The sequence below is a fragment of the Mustela lutreola genome, chromosome 6 (genome assembly GCF_030435805.1).
Source record: "Mustela lutreola isolate mMusLut2 chromosome 6, mMusLut2.pri, whole genome shotgun sequence".
NCBI classification, from domain to species: domain Eukaryota; kingdom Metazoa; phylum Chordata; class Mammalia; order Carnivora; family Mustelidae; genus Mustela; species Mustela lutreola.
Window position 1 is genome coordinate 140909667 of NC_081295.1, and position 23730 is coordinate 140933396.

At 38.5% G+C, this 23730-nt stretch overlaps 1 long non-coding RNA gene across 1 annotated transcript; it reads left to right on the forward strand.

Moving 5' to 3' along the window:
* The first annotated feature begins 3379 nt into the window (after positions 1-3379).
* LOC131834513 (uncharacterized) lies at positions 3380-15259 on the forward strand. The gene is made up of 2 exons (XR_009354921.1): positions 3380-3426; positions 15106-15259. It is a non-coding gene; the product is annotated as an uncharacterized LOC131834513 (long non-coding RNA).
* Positions 15260-23730: the final 8471 nt, after the last annotated feature.

The following is a 23730-nucleotide window of genomic DNA, read 5'->3' on the forward strand; positions in this document are numbered from 1 at the left end:
TTATTCAAAAATATTTTAATTGCAGCACTACACTTCTGAAGTTATTAAAGTTAAAATTTCACTGAGACTTTGGAATAATCTGTATCTATATATACATAAATGTATTAATAATCTAAAAATAAATATATATATGGGGTGCCTGGGTGGCTCAGTGGGTTAAAACCTCTGCCTTCGGCTCAGGTCATGATCCCGGGGTCCTGGAATTGAGCCCTACATTGGGCTCTCTGCTCAATGGGGAGCCTGCTTCCTTCTCTCTCTCTCTCTTCCTACCTTTCTGGCTACTTGTGATCTCTGTCAAATAAATAAATAAAAATCTTAAATAAATTAATAAACAAATAAATATAGCTATAATAACTATATGAAATGCATTTCTTGGTCTAGAAATACCTATCTAACTCTTTTCTTCTTTAATGTTTTCTTGTGAATTCTACATGATTATATATTTTTTCCCAACATAATCTTAACATTTGTTTATTTATTTAAATATTTTATGCTTTTATTCATTATTTAATATTTAGGTTCTCCACTTAAAAACAATTTGTAATAAATACAATTTCCCATCAGTGGCTTTATATTTCCTTAGTAGTAGATCTATAGGGTCCTGTTACTTCAGATTTGTGATTCCCATTACCAACTTGTTTTTCTGAGTTCGTCCCAATCTATGTTTCCACTGGCAGAATGAGTGAGCCTGTGGCAGGATCAAAAATACCTTACTTGGGGGGCACCTGGGTGGCTCATGGGTTAAGCCTCTGCCTTCGGCTCAGGCCATGATCCCAGGGTCCTGGGATCGAGCCCCACATTGGGCTCTCTGCTCTGCAGGGAGCCTGCTTCTTCCTCTCTCTCTGCTTGCCTCTCTGCCTACTTATGATCTCTGTCAGATAAAAAAAAAAAAAAAAAAAAAAAATACCTTACTTAGGGCACCTGGGCGGTTCAGTCAGTTAAGCATCACACTGCTGATTTTGGCTTGATTAAAAAAAAAAAAAAATGCCCTACGTTAAAGAGAACCACATTTCTATTTCCCAGAATTTATCAATATTTCCTTATGTGGAAAGTTGTCTTTGCAGATGTGTTTAAGTTATGATCTTGATATGGGAAGATTATCTTGCATTATTCATGTAAGCCCTAAAAATAATCACAAGCAGACAGAAGAGGGAGATTAGACTTCAGAGGAAGAGATGACCCCATGCCCAAGGAGGCAGAGATTGAAGTGATGCAACCACAAACCAAGGAATGCCAGCTGCCAACAGAAGCTGGAAGGGAAGCTGTGGTCCAGCTGACACTTTGATTTCAGCCTCATGAAACTGACTTAGACATCTGTTCTCCAGAATTTTAATAGAATAAATGTCTATTGTTTTAAGACACTAAGTTTGTGGTAATTTGTTACAGAGGCAATGGGAGTCTAACACAGAATTTTTATCACTATAGCCAATTTATACTTTACAAATACTTACATATTTTGAAGGCAAACACATCTTAATTATTTGCATTCTTTTGGCTTGAAATGAATTTGAATTTATTTATCTCTCTTAAATTTATTTATCCCTCTTGAATATTGCAAGAAAAATATAATTTTATTGTATTTTATTAGATTGCAAGAAAATAGAATTTTAGATTGCAAGAAAAATAGAATTTTATTATATTTTTATTATAAATTATCTCTTCAAGTTATTTTGCCATTTTTACTCTATTAGATTATTAGTGTCTTATTTATTTTAATTTATGGCACATTGAGACCATGAACACTTTATCAAGTTTATCTGAAGTAAATGCCTCAGTCTGAAATTTAAATTCATTTGTCAAATATTTAGCCATCTGGAAGTTTTGATTTAATTATTTTGTGGTCTGATCTCTCTCTTTTTCACTGTGAATTTTTTGCATATCTCTTTTGCTTAGAAAGAATCTCCTTACCATTTGTCTACATTCCCTTCTAATCTTTTATGTTTTACAGTTTTATACTTTTTATCCCATATGCTTTTGGTTAGTGTAAGTTAAGAGTTGAGGGTCTATTTTTATTTTTCCAAGGATATTATCAATTGTCCTAGTGCCACTTAACACTTCTTTTATTTGTGTGACTGTATTTATTGAATGCTATTTCATGCACGTAAGGGTTTGATTAACTACTCTCTTCTGTTCTGATTTTCTAACTTTTTGTAATATGTTAATACATATAAAAACAAGCTCCTCTTATCACTTTTCTTTTAAAAAGGGCTTAAGTCTTCTTGCCAAGACTCAAACTGAAAATTTGAAGTCAACTTAGATTCTCTAGTCCTTTAAAAATTATTTTTAAAAAATTTAAGTGAACGGATATCAAATTTTTCAATAAATTTTTTAGAAAAAGACATCTTCATGGCATTTACCCTCCACATTCAAGAACATGATTTCTCTCTCAACGTACTCCAATCTTTCTTCTGTGTCTATTTATAACATGGTTATACAGATGGACTAGGCCCAGGGAGAGCCAAAATATGAAGAAGTAATTAAAAATAAGCAGGTTTGAGACTTTGACTTTCTGATTTGGGATGGAAAACAAAGGCACTGGGAGATAAGAAAAATTGGGTAAAGATGAAGGTCCCTTAGTAAGTAATTATAAAGTGTTGATTAAGCTTTAGAACTGAATTGTTTAAAGAAATGCCTGATTCTCTAGAGCCTTATGGTCACTGATATGAACAGTGTCTCTGCAACATTATAAACATTTATTATAATAAATTAAAGAAAATACATCTAGTTCAGGCGGGAATATTGGAACAAGGAGAAAAAAATGGTGGCATGGTTTCTCACATCAAAGTTTGTGGGCACCTCACGGTCTCAGGTTTGGGAGAATTGGAAGAGGGTGATGTATTTTTAGTTCCCAAATGCTCAATAACGGGGACTATAGCTCTTATCAGTTGATACCCTGGTGAAAGAAAACCCTAATTATAACTATGAGTTAACTCTGTGGTATACCTTCTGGCCCTGTTACTAGTCTTGAAGGGAGAGAAGAAGTCAGGGCAGTCCAAAGAAATAAAGTCAACCATGGGGCGCCTGGGTGGCTCAGTGGGTTAAAGCCTCTGCCTTCCGCTCAGGTCATGATCTCAGGGCCCTGGGATGGAGCCCCTCATTGGCCTCTCTGCTGGGTAAGGAGCCTGCCTCCCCCTCTCTCTCTCTGCCTGCCTCTCTGCCTACTTGTGATCTTTGTCAAATAAATAAATAAAATCTTTAAAAAAAAAAAAAGAAAAGAAAAAGAAATAAAGTCAACCAAAGACAGTTAAAAGAATTTGTGAATGGTTTGGATAAATGAAATGCAAATGGAACAAAATGATTTGCAAGAATAGTCGCAAGATTTCTTTTGAAAATAGGTTAATTAATGAAAACAACTGAAACACCATGCTTCTTCTTCTTCTTCTTTTTTTTTTTTTTTTTTTTTTTTTTTTTTTTTTTTTTTTTTTTGTAGAAGAGGAAATAGGAATACAGAGGCCTAGGAATAAGTCATTTCAGTAAAACGTCCTACAGCAAATTCCTACATGATGCAGAGTTATATGTCATTTTCTTCTTCTACTCAGAGAAGGAAGGAGAGCTGAGGTTCAGTTGAAGTTGATGGAGCCACTGCAGGTTGTGGACCATTAAGTGCCATCTCAAAGCTTGCAGAGCTCCTCTGATGTGATGGCACTGCCCAAGCTGTGCCCAGGAAGGCAGCTCTTATTGTTTCTTTCAGCCTAATGATGGAGATACCTGGCGCGTGCAGTGCTGTAATATCATGGGTCATAAACTCCCCAAGGGTCCCGACACGAGTACAGTGCAACAAATCACAGGAACTAATGAAATCCTGGGAGGCACCATAAACATAGTCCTCCAAAGCCAGTCTCTAAGGTAATGGGGAGGGGCTGCACTGTATGACATGTGTTCTCCAAAACAGAAATTCTCGAGAAGGTGGGAATACAGGACTAATATTCTATAAGTCACAGGACTACTGAATTTCTTGCCCTGCAGGAACATACAAGGAAGTAACTTAATCCATCAAGGGATATGTTTATAGGATTGCCTCAGTGGTTCAGGTAGAAAGAATCAGATATTCAGAGCAGGGCAGGACACAAAACTGACATTCAGCCTGAGTCTTCCATTACCCCTCAGAGACTAGACTAGGAGAGAGAGTCCTTGCTCTTCAGAGAGTAAGACTGAATCAAAGCCTCAATTCCAAAGCGAATGCCCAAGGTTTCTCCAGGAATTCACATGGTTTCCTTTGCTGTTTGGATACCTGAGTGTGAAACCGTGGTTGAGGGGCAGTGACACATTCGCCCAGCATAAAACACAGCACTGTTTATTTACAAAGGCACACCCAAGATTCTTCCATTTTCTCTATCTCTGTGTCTGCCTGTTTCTATCACTACCTCCGATCTCCACCTCTAACTGTAGTTCTCTACCTGCCTCCTTTCTTTCCCTCACTCATACACACACACACACACACACACATGCATACACTTACACACACACACACACGCACACACACACACATATTTGTGATTTATGATAATCATGATGGAAGCAATCACACAGAACAGAAATCCACAGAAAACAAAAAGTGTCTCCTCTGAACCACCCCCTTTACCCACCCTGATACTGAGGGCTCCTATCTTGGCCTTTCTCTCACTCAGCACTCAGTTCCCCCATAACTTTCTAGCTTGTCCCCACACTTTCTCTTTAGCTCTGGTTCATCCTTGCTGAATACTGACCGTCTATTGCTCTTATGACCCAAAGGAACAGCTACACCACCGGGTGCTCATTAGACCAAAGGTTATTCCATTTAGGAGTCATAGTTTGTTTGTTATATAGATCATCCTAGTGTCCACTATGTGCCAATCACCATTCTAAATACTAGGAAAATACAACGATTAAGAGGTAATGATCTGGGAATATGCTAGGAAGAAATAGAAGAAATAATTGCATGGCAATAGATGATTATTACAAGGTATGGAGATATCTTGAGGAGACCCCCTTAGGTTACCCAATGAGTGGCAGAAGGCCTTGCACATGAGGAACATCTAAACTGAGATGCAGAATGAACAGTAATTTCCCAGGTGACCAGAGGGAGAGAGCTCTCCAGATACAGGGACGAACAGAGGTGATGGCAAGCATAATTGCCAAGACAGGAGAAAGTTATGGTGATGGAGAGAATTTAATGTGGGATCTGAGGCTATAGAAGGCAGAGGAGGAGAAGGTAGAAGGAAGAAACTGACCTGGATTCTGTATTTCAATCAAGTTTTAAGAGGTGCAAACAGCAGGCAGGCCACTCCCTTGAATTCCTGTGTCTTCTGAAGCTCAGACGCACAGAATATTTCAAAGAAGAAGCCGGTCTGTAAGACCTGCCCAAGTGGGCACCTGCGTGGCTCAGTGGGTTAAAGCTTCTGCCTTCTGTTCACGTCATGATCTCAGGGTCCTGGGATCGAGGCCCGCATCGGGCTTTCTGCTCAGCGGGGAGCCTGCTTCCTCCTCTCTCTCTGCCTGCCTGTGTACCTGTGATCTCTGTCAAATAAATAAATAAAATCTTAAAAAAAAAAAAAACCTGCCTGAGTATTCGAAGATAATGAGCCTCAAGTTTGCATGTTCACACATGCCTCTTTTTTTATTATTATAATTTTTTATTTTTTATAAACATATATTTTTATCCCCAGGGGTACAGGTCTGTGAATCACCAGGTTTACACACTTCACAGCACTCACCAAAGCACATACCCTCCCCAATGTCCATAATCCCACCCCCTTCTCCCAAACCCCCTCCCCCCAGCAACCCTCAGTTTGTTTTGTGAGATTAAGAGTCACTTATGGTTTGTCTCCCTCCCAATCCCATCTTGTTTCATTGATTCTTCTCCTACCCACTTAAGCCCCCATGTTGCATCACCACTTCCTCATATCAGGGAGATCATATGATAGTTGTCTTTCTCCGCTTGACTTATTTTGCTAAGCATGATACGCTCTAGTTCCATCCATGTTGTCACACATGCCTCTTAAAGACACCAGTCTGCTGGCCATAGAGAGGAAACTGGGTGGGTAGGATTAAAGAGGGGGCATGGTCTAGAGATAGGAGCACAGTGAAGTGTTGCTTCTAGAATTTTAAGCAAGAAATAGATAGAACTAAGGAATAGGAAATCAGGATGAAACTGGGGGATATATGAAATATTTTCAGGAAGTTATTTTTTAAGTGTTATTATTAATTAAACAAAAAAGCAAGGTGGGAGAAACTAGGGGAAACAGTTTCCTAGCATAGGTGACAGGATCCAGAGTGGTCCTGGCCACCAATATGGGAAATGTAAGCGTGGGGTTAGGCCTGATGTGCTGGGAGGACATAACTGTGGTTTTGCAAGCTTGAGTTTGAGCACCTGTGCAGGTGATCAGGAAACAGTTGACATTTGTTACTTCTTAAGATCAAGGGAGTTTAATTCTAAGTCTTTGATGTAACCCAAGGTTACGTAATCAATTAGTTAATTGTGGGACTCAACCTCTGCTTTATCTTACCCATAAATTTGTATTTGCTGTACTAATACCAAGTCACATGACTTCTAGCTTAGTGTCATCTGCCCATAGGTGTGACGAATGTCCACATTCATTCTGTAATAGAGAACTTCCCTTCACATTTCATGAAAGAATTAACCAAATTGTGGGTTCAGACATCAGCAATGAAGCAGAATGGGGCCACCTAGCTCTTGATAGAAGTCAACGTACGACATTGTCTTCAAGAGCCCTACATCTAACGAGCTGAACCTGGAAACCTCAGATCGTTGTCACAATATATGGGGGAAATGTGATCTAGTCAAAGAAAGAAACTGACCTGGACTCTGGACTTCAATAATTTTTAAGAGGTGAAAACAGCAGGCAGGCCTCTCCCTTGAATTCCTGTGTCTTCTGAAGCTGAGAAGCACAAGACTATTTCAAAGAAGAACAAAGCAACTATTATTATTTCCAATCAGGAAAAAAAAAAAATGTTGTCCATATAAACCTTAGTAGTATCGGTGTGTGTGTGTGTGAGAGAGAGAAAGAGAGAGAGAAATACATTTTCTTTAGGAATACAGGATAAATAATTAGATAAATAATTTAGATAAATAATTGTGGGGCTGGTAAAAGACCACATATTTCTGAATGTCCCTAGAGTTCTCTCAGTTTGTTGCTGGAACTAAATTTGGAGCAAAAGGACTTGGATAGGTAGAATGGCCACACTCCTTCTCAGAGCATATACAAAATTGAGTAAATTGAGAGAGCTAATAACTGGAAGACAGACTTGACAGCAGGAGGAAGTGGAAGGCTGTTGCCATCCTCCAACTGCCCAACTTACCCACCCAGGAGTGCAAACCAAAAATCGGACTTGAGACTTTCCATGCAGTTAGTTCTTTGTCTCTGGTCCATAACTTACTAAATATCCTTGTTCACTTCCATGAGTCTTCTCATAACACCAAACTGGGTACTTGGACAAAAAGACATTATTTTTTGTACTTTTTAACTATTGTTAGAGAAAACAATATGACTTATTTTTAAGATCTAATTCAAAAATATTTTTATGAGCCTTTCAAACACCATATCTTTCTCTACTCTAACACCTTAAGAGCTTGCCTTTTTAATATATCTTTCTGTCAATTTACTTACCCTGCCTTCCCTTCAAGATTGTAAGCTCTGAAACCAGAAAATAGGTTTTATTCATTTCTACATATACTGCAGTAATCAATTCACTCTTCTATATAAAATAAATAATATCATTTGCTGATTAAAAGCAAATAAATTTCCTATGAAGTAGGTGGAAGAAACAGAAGCACAAGTATTCATTTCATTTTAGTTACCTCATTGGCAGTATAGAGGCAATTCCCCCTTATGCAAAACTACATAAGAAAGGCAAAGTGAATATGTGTAAAAGGACCACAGATGTAAATAATCATTATTTAATTATTTGGCTTTTCTCGTGGTATTATCATATAGAAAAGGAACTACAAAGGGAAATTCACTTTGTCCCTCGTTCTTAATGCATTTATTTTATATATTTTAGAACTTCAAATGATTTCCACAATATGCTTTTAAGAATCAAGAACTTTATGTGACAGAATAATAAATTGAATCAAAAGACTGGGTAGCCAGTTATTTAAAGAGTAGAATATGTCAGTGGACTATAATTAGAAAAACATGGACAAAATTACAATTTCTTTATTCCTGAAAACCAACACTGATAAACGCTTTTTTTTGTTAATAATCTTTTATTTTTTAATTAAATGTTAGCTTTTCCCAGATGATTATAAATGTTACTATCGATAATTTGATCTAGTCAAACACAAGTTGGGAAACCATTTCAATGTCTCATCTTTGTTGGGTTCAACATCCTTTTGATCTGTATTTTCCAAGGTTCTTTCTCAGGTCTATAGAATTATTTTAGCACACTATGACAACAGGCTCTCCTAGAACTTCTGAGTTCTTGCTACCTCTTCAAACATCATAGAAAATGTTTTAAGGAATTATTTAACAAGAAACATTTTATAATAGCTTTAAGATGTATGATACTCTCTTGCATAACAAAAATACAGAATCTCGAGATGACTGGGTGGCTCTGTTGGTTAAGCATCTGCCTTCAGCTCAGGTCATGATCTCTGGGTTCTGGGATTGAGTCCTGCATTGGGCTCCCTGCTCAGTGAGGACTCTGTTTTGTCCCCTCCCTCTGCCCCTACCCCCAACTCATCCTTTCACTCTCTCTCTCAAATAAATAAATGAAATCTTAAAAATACATAATCATGAGCAAGTATTTTGTTACATGACTCCTTTCTGATTGTGTAACTATTATGTTTGAAAGAAAAGTATATATTTATGTTACATAAAGAGCCATTTTACATGAAGCAAGTCAGACAGAAGAAGAACTGTCACTGGTGGTTGATACCGATTGCTTTGGTAATCATACCTTTTCTAGAAGTAGAGTTGGGTTATTTTAAAGAACTGAAATAAGATGCATTATCATGAAGTATTAACACATCATCCTCAACTAATGAAGTCAACCGCATAGCTGAAATGTAGCCCATCAAACAGCAAAACTTTGATTTATTTTAACTGTGTTTGGTCACAACGTCCTAAAAGAGGTTATATATACATTTAAATTCAATCATGAGGATCTTACAGGACAGACTCCTTGTGGGACCTGTGCTGTAAGTGATGATTGACACGTTAATTTCCTTTTAGGAACACAGGCATGATGTGGTTCTATCATCTTAGAAGGCTATTTTTACTGTTATTTTGAGGTCCAGATCTACCATCATTAAGAAGAGCCGTTGAACTGGGTAGCAATATGATAGGTCCAGCCAGTGAGGACTACTTTTGAGAAATGTTAGTCCCTCTCTCATCCCTAACTCGCTTTCTGCAATAAGCATTTGAAGTTGTAGTTTTTTGGTTTTGTTGTTGTTGTTGTTGTTGTTGTTTTTAAAAGATTTTATTTATTTATTTGACAGACAGAGATCACAAGTAGGCAGAGAGGCAGGCAGAGAGGGGGGAAGCAGGCTCACTGCTGAGCAGAGAGCCAGATGCGGGGCTTGATCCCAAGATCCTGAGATCATGACCTGAGCTGAAGGCAGAGGCTTTAACCCACTGAGCCACCCAGGTGCCCCTGTTGTTGTTGTTGTTGCAACTGATTTAAGAAACTTAAACCAGCTCAAAGGAAAAGGAAAAACACATTTTGTTGGATTGATATCTGGGAAGCCTGATGCTAGTTTTTCAAGAGGGCTGGCTCAAGGAGCTCAAGCAAAGCCATCTGGCCACTATCTCCATTCTTTGACTTTACTTGGCTCCGGTTCTCTGTGCACACTCTCTTTACATGACAGGCAGAACAACCATCAGAAAACTCAGACTCGGGTGCCTGGGTGGCTCAGTGGTTAAGCCGCTGCCTTCGGCTCAGGTCATGATCTCAGGGTCCTGGGATCGAGTCCCGCATCGGGCTCTCTGCTCAGCAGGGAGCCTGCTTCCTCCTCTCTCTCTCTCTCTGCCTGCCTCTCTGCCTACTTGTGATTTCTCTCTGTCAAATAAATAAATAAAATCTTTAAAAAAAAAAAAAAAAAAGAAAAGAAAACTCAGACTCACATCCTACCAGCTTGGCAGCTCCCCAGAAAATGGAGGTCTAACTCTCTGTATCTATTAATCAATCCTGGAGAATTGTCCCTGTCTGGATTACTGTCCATGGAGAAGCAGTCAAGGCAGCAGGGGTCTGCCCTGTGGCAGAAAGGTGGAAACTAGTCTGGAGTAGCTCCACCAGAACCATGTTGTACAGGAGAAGACTTTCTGGAAGGAAAAAGAAGAAGGAGGTTAAGAAAGCATGTTGGGCAACACACCATCCAAAACTTGCCTTACACTTTTTGGAAGCAGTTAACCTGATGGCATGTGAGTAACTCTTACTTTACTAAGCCAGAATCTTAGAAATAGACTTACATTTCTATATATCTTGCATTGAAAGTGGGAAAACACTGAAAATTGTTGCAGATTGCTGATGCTGAGGCCCAGCTCATTTGGAAACAGCTCTTTCTCCATTACTCCCTTCCTCCTGATTCTCTGGGAGTGCCTAGCCCCAGACCTCAGACTGTGGGATGGACCTTCCCCCACTGACCGGGTTTCTGCCAGCACTTCATCACATCTGACTTCCATTGTCTGGCATTGTCTTGATGATTCTGGTCCATCACCTGGCCTCATCTGAGTAACCTTGAGGAAGAGGATTATCAAAACTTGATAATTTCCTGGAATAAAACCCGAGAGTGACTTCACTTCCTTGAACTCATTTAAAAAAGGATTATAATTCCCAACTCTCATGCTGAGGGACAGGTTCAGCTTAGACCCCAAGTTACCCTCTGTTTCCATCTCTCCCTCAAATTCAGCTCTGCTTTTGTTCTCAGGATCGGTGATGGGCAGTGCTATATGTGAGCAGAAACACTGAAGTCTGCTTCCACCCACTGTATTGTCAACTATACTGTCAAAGTTCAGTGTTTACTTTTCACTAGATTTCTTTCTTTCTTTCTTTCTTTCTTCCTTTCGTTCTTTCCCATCCTATTTCCTTTGTTTTTCCTGCTATCGGTGTGTTTTCCTCTAGAATTTTCTGCTCTACATTATCACTTGTTACTTGTAACATAGGGTGGATTTAGACACCAAAATTCAGAGTTACTAAGGTAGTAACTTATTTCAGTTTCCTAGGTGACCATTTGTGAGTTGACATTGCAGTCAGGGAGTTAAGTCAGAATTCTGAACTTCAGATCCTGAGAATCATGATATCAAGGAGGATGAGGAAATCCCTATTTTCAGATTTGTTTCAAGTAGTCTCTCAGGTCTGAGTGATATATGAAATCATACCATATGTATTTTCTTTATGGTCTGGTGATTATTAGGTTACTCTGATACTGTGTCTGCCTTCTATCCTAGCGCTAACCTTCCAGGATTCTGAGGAGCTGGCTGTTCATCATGAAACTTGGGGAGTAAATTCCTGGTGTATTTGATGAACACAGATCACAAAGTTTGTCTTGGGTCACTGACTTTGCACCCTGCCTCCCTCTGTCTCTGTAGTGGTCTGCTTGGAATCAAGAATATTCCTCCTCAGACCATTGTATTATATACCAAATTTTTCTTTGGGTCACAGCCCAGAAACAAGTTGTTAGGAGAGTAAGACTACAGTTTTTCTTCATTTATGATTGCCACAAACTAATAGCAACAGGAGGAACCCAAATTACCCAAAGGATGACACACCATATCCATTTTTTGGAAATTAAAAAAGTGTAAAAATGAATTATAAAATATATCTCTCTTTTCAAAAAAAATGTATTTCCAGAATTGTAGAAGATTTTATCATTGGTGTATGGCATTTTCATTTCTCCTGAAATCAGATGTGTGTGTGTGTGTGTGTGTATGTGTATTTATTTATTTATGGAAGTATAGTGCTTAAAAATTAAAATATTAAATATTATTTAATCTGAAAAGAGTAATTAACTTTAAAGTGTATAATCCATTATCTTTAATTACCATTTAAAATGAATGCTCTAATTTTCTATTGCTGCTAAACAAATCACCTAAAAACTTAATAGCCTAGGGTCAGCCTGGGCAGCTCAGTGGGTTAAGCCTTTGACTCTCGGTTTCAGCTTAGGTTGTGATTTCAGGGTCATGAGATGGACCCCTGCATCAGGCTCTGCACTCAGTTGAGAGTCTGCTGAAGATTCTTTCTCTCTATCTCTCCCTCTGCTCCCCCCACCCCATTCATTCTCTCTCTTTCTCTCTAGCTAAATAAATAAATAAATAAATAAAAACCTACTAACCTGAAACACCAGTGATCATTTTTGTTTCTAATGATCTGCATAGGTCAGAAATTTTGGAAGGGATTTTTGGAGGGATCAGTCAAGCAGCTGTGGCTCAGGGTTTTTAATTCAGTTGGGGACAGTATGCCTGTAGTTGAAATAGAGGTGGCTGGCGTAGGGTTGAGACAGTTGTGGGCTGTCTGGGTATCTCTTCCTCTCTCTTGATGTCATCTCAGAGCCTATTTATGTGGTCTCCACATGCGCTAGATTCAGCTTCCCAATAGCATAGTAGCCTCAAGGATGTCAGAATGCTCACTTGGCCAGTGAAGACTTTAAGAAAAAGTATGCCAGTAAGCAAGGAGAAGCTGTGTCTTTAGTTCCCTAGCATTTCAGGTCACAGAGCATCACTTCTGTTACACCCTTTTGGTTGAAACAGTGACAAAACTCTGCCAGGTTTCAAGAAGAGAAGGCATAGACCACATCTCTCTGCAAGGACTTTCAAGGAATTTGCAGATCTATTTTTAAACTGACATAATGAAAGCAATATGACTATTTTCCCATACACTTGTCTAAGTAAGGAAAATCCTGGCTCCTATAAATTCAAATATTTAACCAACAGTTACCAAGTGCTCACTGTATGTTAGGCACTGAGCTAAATGCTGTGGCTAAGAAAGATGAATACAGAGTTTTCTCCCATGAAAGTGCTTGCCTTCTAATAAGGAAGAAAGATATAAACTGATAATGATAATTCATGGTACATGATGATTGATTATTTATTCTAGGGGATGGGGTCGAACAAAGGCATAGACACAAAGTCAAAACAAAGCAAAATATGTGTGTGTGTAGACACAAGCAGGGTCTATTTCTGAAACATATACTTGGGTCAAGAAGGTGAGGCTGGAGACAAAGACAGGGGCCAGATCATGTAGGGCCTTGTGGGCTGAGGACACTGGTTAGAGTTTCTGCTGCAGATCTTGGGAAACTGAAGCCTTTTCAGCAAAAGAGGGATAGCCCATTTATTCAGGCAACTGTGGTGAGGGCAGAGTTAACAATAGCAACAAAAAGAATGAGCCAGAAAAATGTTGCAAAGACCTCGGTGGCAAATAATCAGATAAATAATAGTAGCGAGGCAGAGATGTCACCCATAAGACATAAATTCATAAATGCAACCTGATAACCGATTGGATAAGGGACCTGAGAGAAAAGGGAGTGACAAGCTTGCTAGTGTGGGCAGCAGGATGACTAGTACGGTCACTACCTTACTGGAAAGGAAGGAAGTCTGGGAAAGGTGAGTTAAGTTTTGTTCACATGGAGTTTGATGGCCCTTTGAGGCATCTAAGCCATATGTGATGGCAAATAGAACAGCATCACTGTTCTTAGCAGTTTCAACATCTGTGACACTCAGTAACCCTTCAGGTCTTGGGCAGGCATACTTCCCAGATAAGCTTCCCAAAATACCCAGGGATTCCCCACATGAGGTCAAATGCATAGCTTAATTAAGTGCACATCAGTAGTCCTAAAGATTAAAGACACTGAAAAATAGGATAATATCAACAGAGACAGGTATCTATCAGGTTCTCTGATGGTTACTATTAATATTTTCTGTACATTAGGAAAATAATAGTAGCTTCTCAGGAGTGAAAATGTTTGTGTTCGTATACTTCCTATCCCACAGGACAGTTTACCTTCTTAAATCCCCAGATCTTTGGGATATCAAGGACTTGTTTTTGACTTACGAAAGTGTGTAAACTAAACCTTGTTTGGTGCTTTTACTTTGAAGTCTGAAGAGAATTATTTTCCCCATTGATTATGTAAGTAAAGGATGCTAGACAAATTTAATTTGATTTTGGGGGGGGCGCCTGGATGGCTCAGTGGGTTAAGCCGCTGCCTTCAGCTCAGGTCATGATCTCAGGGTCCTGGGATCGAGTCCCACATCGGGCTCTCTGCTCAGCAGGGAGCCTGCTTCCTCCTCTTTCTCTGCTTGCCTCTCTGCCTACTTGTGACCTCTTTCTGTCAAATAAATAAATAAATAAATAAATAATCTTAAAAAAAAAATTTAATTTGATTTTTAAAACAATGACTTGATTAAATGTAAAATCTTATTTTTTATTTAATCATTTCAAAACATTACAGGAAATTGGTTGAAAAACATGAATAATAGAACTATTTTATTTTAATTTTGTTGGTACATTATTAGTGGATAAGAGGATCCATGATAACTGTTAATAAATATTATTTTACTATCTTTTTAATTTTTATCATATTTATGAATTTGCAATATGTGCTTAAAATAATAGCTCATGGTTGGCTCTTGCTTTTACACAATCTGACAATTTTTGAATTTAACTAAAATGCCTAGCTCATACACATTTAGTACAATTTTGATACGGTTTAATTTCACCATCTTGCTATTTATTTTCTTTTTGTTTGAGACTATTCCCTTCTTTGTCTCTTTCAGAATATTATAATATCTTTATGATTCTATTTTTATCACTACTATGGCTTACTCGTAATAGTTCCTTATTTTATTTTATTTTTCATGTGTGCTTTGGAGTTTACAATATACAATTTTAACATACCTGTGGCTTGCTACTATCAAATAATAGTAGACTCTGTTATAAGGTAAGGTTCTTACAACAATGTATTTCCATCCTCCCCTACTATTATTTTGCTATCATTACATATTTTAATCTGCCTATGTTTTAGAGCTCACAGTACATTGTTTATTTTGACTTATTTATTTACTTTAGACACTAATATTTCAAAAGGATTAAAAATAACAACAAAAAAAGTGGCTTTTATATTTACGCACAACTTTGGTTTCTAGAGCTCTTCATTCCTTTTTGTAGATCCAGCTCTTTTTTTTTTTTTTTTTTTTTTTTTTTTTTTTTTTTTTTTTTTTTTTTTTTTTTTTTTTTTTTTTTTTTTTTTTTTTTTTTGTTAGTTGGAAGGTTTTTTTTTTTTTTTTTTTTTTTTTTTTATTTTTTTTTTTTTAATTTTTTATAAACATATATTTTTTATATACATATATTTTTATCCCCAGGTCTGTGAATCACCAGGTTTACACACTTCACAGCACTCACCAAATCACATACCCTCCCCAATGTCCATAATCCCACCCCCTTCTCCCCAACCCCCTCCCCCCGGCAACCCTCAGTTTGTTTTGTGAGATTAAGAGTCACTTATGGTTTGTCTCCCTCCCAATCCCATCTTGTTTCATTTATTCTTCTACCCACTTAAGCCTCCATGTTGCATCACCACTTCCTCATATCAGGGAGATCATATGATAGTTGTCTTTCTCTGCTTGACTTATTTCGCTAAGCATGATACGCTCTAGTTCCATCCATGTTGTTGCAAATGGCAAGATTTCATTTCTTTTGATGGCTGCATAGTATTCCATTGTGTATATATACCACATCTTCTTGATCCATTCATCTGTTGATGGACATCTAGGTTCTTTCCATAGTTTGGCTATTGTGGACATTGCTGCTATAAACATTCGGGTGCATGTGTCCCTTTGGATCACTACATTTGTATCTTTAGGGTAAATACCCAATAGTGCAATTGCTGGGTCATAGGGCAGTTCTATTTTCAACATTTTGAGGAACCTCCATGCTGTTTTCCAGAGTGGCTGCACCAGCTTGCATTCCCACCAACAGTGTAGGAGGGTTCCCCTTTCTCCGCATCCTCGCCAGCATCTGTCATTTCCTGACTTGTTGATTTTAGCCATTCTGACTGGTGTGAGGTGATATCTCATTGTGGTTTTGATTTGTATTTCCCTGATGCCAAGTGATATGGAGCACTTTTTCATGTGTCTGTTGGCCATCTGGATGTCTTCTTTGCAGAAATGTCTGTTCATGTCTTCTGCCCATTTCTTGATTGGATTATTTGTTCTTTGGGTGTTGAGTTTGCTAAGTTCTTTATAGATTCTGGACACTAGTCCTTTATCTGATATGTCGTTTGCAAATATCTTCTCCCATTCTGTCAGTTGTCTTTTGATTTTGTTAACTGTTTCCTTTGCTGTGCAAAAGCTTTTGATCTTGATGAAATCCCAGTAGTTCATTTTTGCCCTTGCTTCCCTTGCCTTTTGCGTTGTTCCTAGGAAGATGTTGCTGCGGCAGAGGTCGAAGAGGTTGCTGCCCGTGTTCTCCTCAAGGATTTTGATGGATTCCTTTCGTACATTGAGGTCCTTCATCCATTTTGAGTCTATTTTTGTGTGTGGTGTAAGGAAATGGTCCAATTTCATTTTTCTGCATGTGGCTGTCCAATTTTCCCAGCACCATTTATTGAAAAGGCTGTCTTTTTTCCATTGGACATTCTTTCCTGCTTTGTCGAAGATTAGTTGACCATAGAGTTGAGGGTCTATTTCTGGGCTCTCTATTCTGTTCCATTGATCTATGTGTCTGTTTTTGTGCCAGTACCATGCTGTCTTGATGATGACAGCTTTGTAATAGAGCTTGAAGTCCGGAATTGTGATGCCACCAACGTTGGCTTTCTTTTTCAATATCCCTTTGGCTATTCGAGGTCTTTTCTGGTTCCATATAAATTTTAGAATTATTTGTTCCATTTCTTTGAAAAAGATGGATGGTACTTTGATAGGAATTGCATTAAATGTGTAGATTGCTTTAGGTAGCATAGACATTTTCACAATATTTATTCTTCCAATCCAGGAGCATGGAACATTTTTCCATTTCTTTGTGTCTTCCTCAATTTCTTTCATGAGTACTTTATAGTTTTCTGAGTATAGATTCTGTGTCTCTTTGGTTAGGTTTATTCCTAGGTATCTTATGGTTTTGGATGCAATTGTAAATGGGATTGACTCCTTAATATCTCTTTCTTCTGTCTTGCTGTTGGTGTAGAGAAATGCAACTGATTTCTGTGCATTGATTTTATATCCTGACACTTTACTGAATTCCTGTATAAGTTCTAGCAGTTTTGGAGTGGAGTCTTTTGGGTTTTCCACATATAGTATCATATCATCTGCGAAGAGTGATAATTTGACTTCTTCTTTGCCGATTTGGATGCCTTTAATTTCCTTTTGTTGTCTGATTGCTGAGGCTAGGACCTCTAGTACGATGTTGAATAGCAGTGGTGATAATGGACATCCCTGCCGTGTTCCTGACCTTAGCGGAAAAGCTTTCAGTTTTTCTCCATTGAGAATGATATTTGCGGTGGGTTTTTCATAGAAGGCTTTGATGATATTGAGGTATGTGCCCTCTATCCCTACACTTTGAAGAGTTTTGATCAGGAAGGGATGTTGTACTTTGTCAAATGCTTTTTCAGCATCTATTGAGAGTATCATATGGTTCTTGTTCTTACTTTTATTGATGTGTTGTATCACATTGACTGATTTGCGGATGTTGAACCAACCTTGCAGCCCTGGAATAAATCCCACTTGGTCGTGGTGAATAATCTTTTTAATGTACTGTTGAATCCGATTGGCTAGTATTTTGTTGAGTATTTTCGCATCTGTGTTCATCAAGGATATCGGTCTATAGCTCTCTTTTTTGGTGGGATCCTTGTCTGGTTTTGGGATCAAGGTGATGCTGGCCTCATAAAATGAGTTTGGAAGTTTTCCTTCCATTTCTATTTTTTGGAACAGTTTCAGGAGAATAGGAATTAGTTCTTCTTTAAATGTTTGGTAGAATTCCCCCGGGAAGCCGTCTGGCCCTGGGCTTTTGTTTGTTTGGAGATTTTTAATGACTGTTTCAATCTCCTTACTGGTTATGGGTCTGTTCAGGCTTTCTATTTCTTCATGGTTCAGTTGTGGTAGTTTATATGTTTCTAGGAATGCATCCATTTCTTCCAGATTGTCAAATTTATTGCCGTAGAGTTGCTCATAGTATGTTCTTATAATAGTTTGTATTTCCTTGGTGTTAGTTGTGATCTCTCCTCTTTCATTCATGATTTTATTTATTTGGGTCCTTTCTCTTTTCTTTTTGATAAGTCGGGCCAGGGGTTTATCAATTTTATTAATTCTTTCAAAGAACCAGCTCCTAGTTTCGTTGATTTGTTCTATTGTTTTTTTGGTTTCTATTTCATTGATTTCTGCTCTGATCTTTATGATTTCTCTTCTCCTGCTGGGCTTAGGGTTTCTTTCTTGTTCCTTCTCCAGCTCCTTTAGGTGTAGGGTTAGGTTGTGTACCTGAGACCTTTCTTGTTTCTTGAGAAAGGCTTGTACCGCTATATATTTTCCTCTCAGGACTGCCTTTGTTGTGTCCCACAGATTTTGAACCGTTGTATTTTCATTATCATTTGTTTCCATGATTTTTTTCAATTCTTCTTTAATTTCCCGGTTGACCCATTCATTCTTTAGAAGGATACTCTTTAGTCTCCATGTATTTGGGTTCTTTCCAAACTTCCTTTTGTGGTTGAGTTCTAGCTTTAGAGCATTGTGGTCTGAAAATATGCAGGGAATGATCCCAATCTTTTGATACCGGTTGAGTCCTGATTTAGGACCGAGGATGTGATCTATTCTGGAGAATGTACCATGTGCACTAGAGAAGAATGTGTATTCTGTTGCTTTGGGATGAAATATTCTGAATATATCTGTGATGTCCATCTGGTCCAGTGTGTCATTTAAGGCCTTTATTTCCTTGCTGATCTTTTGCTTGGATGACCTGTCCATTTCAGTGAGGGGAATATTAAAGTCCCCTACTATTATTGTATTGTTGTTTATGTGTTTCTTTGATTTTGTTATTAATTGGTTTATATAGTTGGCTGCTCCCACGTTGGGGGCATAGATATTTAAAATTGTTAAATCTTCTTGTTGGACAGACCCTTTGAGTATGATATAGTGTCCTTCCTCATCTCTTATTACAGTCTTTGGCTTAAAATCTAATTGATCTGATATAAGGATTGCCACTCCTGCTTTCTTCTGATGTCCATTAGCATGGTAAATTCTTTTCCACCCCCTCACTTTAAATCTGGAGGTGTCTTCGGGCTTAAAATGTGTTTCTTGGAGGCAACATATAGATGGGTTTTGTTTTTTTATCCATTCTGATACCCTGTGTCTTTTGACAGGGGCATTTAGCCCATTCACATTCAGGGTAACTATTGAGAGATATGAATTTAGTGCCATTGTATTGCCTGTAAGGTGACTGTTACTGTATATGGTCTCTGTTCCTTTCTGATCTACCACTTGTAGGCTCTCTCTTTGCTTAGAGGACCCCTTTCAATATTTCCTGTAGAGCTGGTTTGGTATTTGCAAATTCTTTCAGTTGTTGTTTGTCCTGGAAGCTTTTAATCTCTCCTTCTATTTTCAATGATAGCCTAGCTGGATATAGTATTCTTGGCTGCATGTTTTTCTCGTTTAGTGCTCTGAAAATAACATGCCAGCTCTTTCTGGCCTGCCAGGTCTCTGTGGATAAGTCAGCTGCCAATCTAATATTTTTACCATTGTATGTTACAGACTTCTTTTCCCGGGCTGCTTTCAGGATTTTCTCTTTGTCATTGAGACTTGTAAATTTTACTATTATGTGACGGGGTGTGGGCCTATTCTTATTTATTTTGAGGGGCATTCTCTGAACCTCCTGAATTTTGATGCTTGTTCCCTTTGCCATATTGGGGAAATTCTCCCCAATAATTCTCTCCAGTATACCTTCTGCTCCCCTCTCACTTTCTTCTTCTTCTGGAATCCCAATTATTCTAATGTTGTTTCGTCTTATGGTGTCACTTATTTCTCGAATTCTCCCCTCGTGGTCCAGTAGCTGTTTGTCCCTCTTTTGATCAGCTTCTTTATTCTCTGTCATTTGGTCTTCTATATCACTAATTCTTTCTTCTGCCTCATTTATCCTAGCAGTGAGAGCCTCCATTTTTGATTGCACCTCATTAATAGCTTTTTTGATTTCAACTTGGTTAGATTTTAGTTCTTTTATTTCTCCAGAAAGGGCTTTTATATCTCTCGAGAGGGTTTCTCTAATATCTTCCATGCCTTTTTCGAGCCCGGCTAGAACCTTGAGAATTGTCATTCTGAACTCTAGATCTGACATATTACCGATGTCTGTATTGATTAGGTCCCTAGCCTTCGGTACTGCCTCTTGTTCTTTTTTTTGTGGTGAATTTTTACGTCTTGTCATTTTGTCCAGATAAGAGTAAATGAAGGGGCAAGTAAAATACTAAAAGGGTGGCAACAACCCCAGGAAAATATGCTTTAGCCAAATTAGAAGAGATCCAAAATCGTGAGTGGGGAGAAAGGGGATAAAAAGAGGTTCAAAAAGGAAGAAAGAAAAAAGAAAAAAAAAAAAAAAAAAAAAAGAAAAGAATTTTTTTTTTAAAAAAGAAAACACCTAAGAAAAATGTAAAAAAATATATATATATATTAGATAAACTAGTAAAAAATCGTTAAAAAAGAAAAAGGTAACAGTTAAAAAAAAAAAAAAATTTTACCCGAAGGCGAGAAAAAAAAAAAAAATGAAAAAGAAGAAATTAAATTAACTGCAAGACTAAAAAAAATCACAGGAAAAAAGCCATGAGTTCCGTGCTTGGCTTTCTCCTCCTCTGGAATTCTGCTGCTCTCCTTGGTATTGAAACCGCACTCCTTGGTAGGTGAGCTTGGTCTCGGCTGGATTTCTTGTTGATCTTCTGGGGGAGGGGCCTGTTGTAGTGATTTTCAAGTGTCTTTGCCCCAGGCGGAATTACACCGCCCTTACCCGGGGCCGGGGTGAGTAATCCGCTCGGGTTTGCTTTCAGGAGCTTTTGTTCCCTGAGCGCTTTCCGTAGAGTTCCAGAGGACGGGAATACAAATGGCGGCCTCCTGGTCTCCGGCCCGGAGGAGCCGAGAGCCCAGGGCCCCACTCCTCAGTGCGCCCTCAGAGAACAGCGCCCAGTTACTCCCGTCTGCCTGACCTCCGGCCGCGCTCCGAGCTCACCGAGCCTGCGACCGGTTCAAGGTAACACGGAGCTGCGAGCTTACTGTCGGCTCTGTCTCTGTAGCCGGCTTTCCCGTTCCAATACCCGCAAGCTCTGCGACACTCAGACACCCCCGATCCTTCTGTGACCCTGCGGGACCTGAGGCCACGCTGACCCCGCGTGGGCTTCGCCCCGGTTTAGCCTCTGGAGCGATGTCCCTCCGCGGAACAGACTTTTAAAAGTCCTGATTTTGTGCGCGGTTGCTCCGCCGCTTGCCGGGAGCCGGCCCCTCCCCCCGGGGTCTATCTTCCCGTCGCTTTGGATTCACTTCTCCGCCGGTCCTACCTTTCAGAAAGTGGTTGTTTTTCTGTTTCCAGAATTGCTGTTCTTCTTCTCTTCGATCTGCCGATGGATTTTCAGGTGTTTGCAATCTTTAGATAAGCTATCTAGCTGATCTCCGGCTAGCTGAAGCAGTCTCAGCTTGCTACTTCTCCACCATCTTGACTCCTCCCTGTAGATCCAGCTCTTACTGGAAAATCATTTCCCTTCTAACCAAATAACTACTTTAAAATTTTCTTGCATTGCAAACCTGTTGATGATAAATTCTTTCAGCTATTGATTGTCCAGAATTTTATTTAGCCTTCACTTTTGCAAGATAATTTCAAAGAATAGGATTCCAGGTCATAATTTCCTTTGAGTGCTTTAAAGATGTCTTTCTGTGACCTGCCTGCTTGCACAGTTTCTGTCAAGAAGTTTCTTCTCCTTTTTATCTTTCTTCCTCTGCATGTAATGTATCTTTCTCTCTGACTGATTTCAAGATTTTATCTTGAGTTATCAGCAGTTTGCCTAGAGATGTACTTCGCTGTGTTTTTCTTTGGGTTCCTCCTGTCTGTTACTCTAAACCTCTAGGTTCTGTGATACATTGCCTTTCATTACATTTGGCTAAATCTTTTTTTAAAAATTAATTGTTTCTATTAGGTTTAAAATGTACAATTCTACAGGGCTCTTAGGTGGCTCAGGCAGTTAAGATGGACTCTTGATTTCAGCTCAGGGCGTGAATTCAGGGTGGTGAGAAAGAGCCCAGCACTGGGCTCCCCCTCAGAGCACAGAGTCTGCTTGAGATTCTCCCCCTATCTCTCTGCACCCCCGCCCCCAATGCCCTGTCTTGTGTTCATTCTCTGGAAAGAACGAATGAAAAAAATAATGAAAGAATGGGGAAATAAAAGAACATAAAAAGAACAAAACAAAAGAGGCAGGGAGGGAAGTAGGAAGAGAGGAAGGAAAGATACTTTTAAAAGTATAAAAAGAAAATATACATCTTAAAATAATTGGATTCTACTTTTGAAACCACTACACTGTTTCAGGTGTGGTGGGAGTACCTTTTAACAGTATCCCTAAATCTTTCCTTTCATCACAGTGACACAGCTGCTATTCAGTTCACTTACATACACATGGGGTAAATGTGTATTGTTGCTATATTCTTTTAATTTTTATTTTTATATCAATCAAAAGTCAGCAAAAGAGAAAAGTTACATCTTATTTCCATTTAGTCCTTCTCAGACATTCTTTTTTATGGAGATATGGGTTTATGACCTCCAACATTTTTTCTTTTAACCAAGGAACTTCTCTAAACATTTCTTTTAGGGCACATCTGCTGAAAATGATCACCTGTAGTTTTGGTTTGTGTGAGAAAATGTCATTTCTCCTTAATTTTTGAAGGTTAATTTCACTGTATACAGAATTCTAGATTGGCAATTAATTTCTCACACAATTTGAAGATTTCATCTACTTCCTCACATGGTTTCTGATGAGAAATCAACTGTATCCCTATTTTTGTTTCTTTAAGTAATAGTAGGTTTTTAGTCCCTCTGATTCTCTTCAGGATTTTCTTTTTGTCCTTGATTTTCTTCAGTTGGAATATGATACATCTTGGTGTTGTCTGAGCTTTCTACATCTGTGGTTTGGTGTCTGTCTTCATTTTGGCTATTTCTCAGTCATTACTACTTCAAATATTTCTTATGCTCTGTTTTGTCTTTTTTCTCCTTCTATTATTCTAAATATGTTTTGGTTTGCTTTGTTGCATTTTAATATTGTCCCACACTCTTAGAATGTTCTGTTCTTTATCAGTCATACTCTTGTTTTCTCTTTGCATTTAAATTTGGGAAGTTTTTTAAACTCATTTTCAGTTTCCCTGACCCACTCCTGAGCTGTGTCAAATCTTCCGAGGATCCATCAAGGCATTTTTCATTTCTGTCACAATGTTTTTATTTCTAGTGTTACCATTGGGTTTTTCTTTTTCTTATAGTTTCCATCTTACTGCTGACATTACTCATTTGGTTTGCATGTGGTCTACTTTTTCCATTAGATCCCTTAGTGTGTTAATTATAGTTGTTTTGAAGTCCTTGTCTGATAATTCCAACATCTGTGTCATATATGAGCGTAGTTCTTATTGCTCTGGCCCTTCAAACTGTACTTTTTCTTGAATGTTTTGTTGAAACACGTTGTGTGAGTACAGTTCTGAAGTAAGCAGTCCTTTTGTGTGAGGATTTATGTTAATCCAGCTAGACCTAGGGCTGTGGTTAATGTTTTTATTGTAAAGTATCCTGAGGCTTCAGACTTCTCTAGTGTCC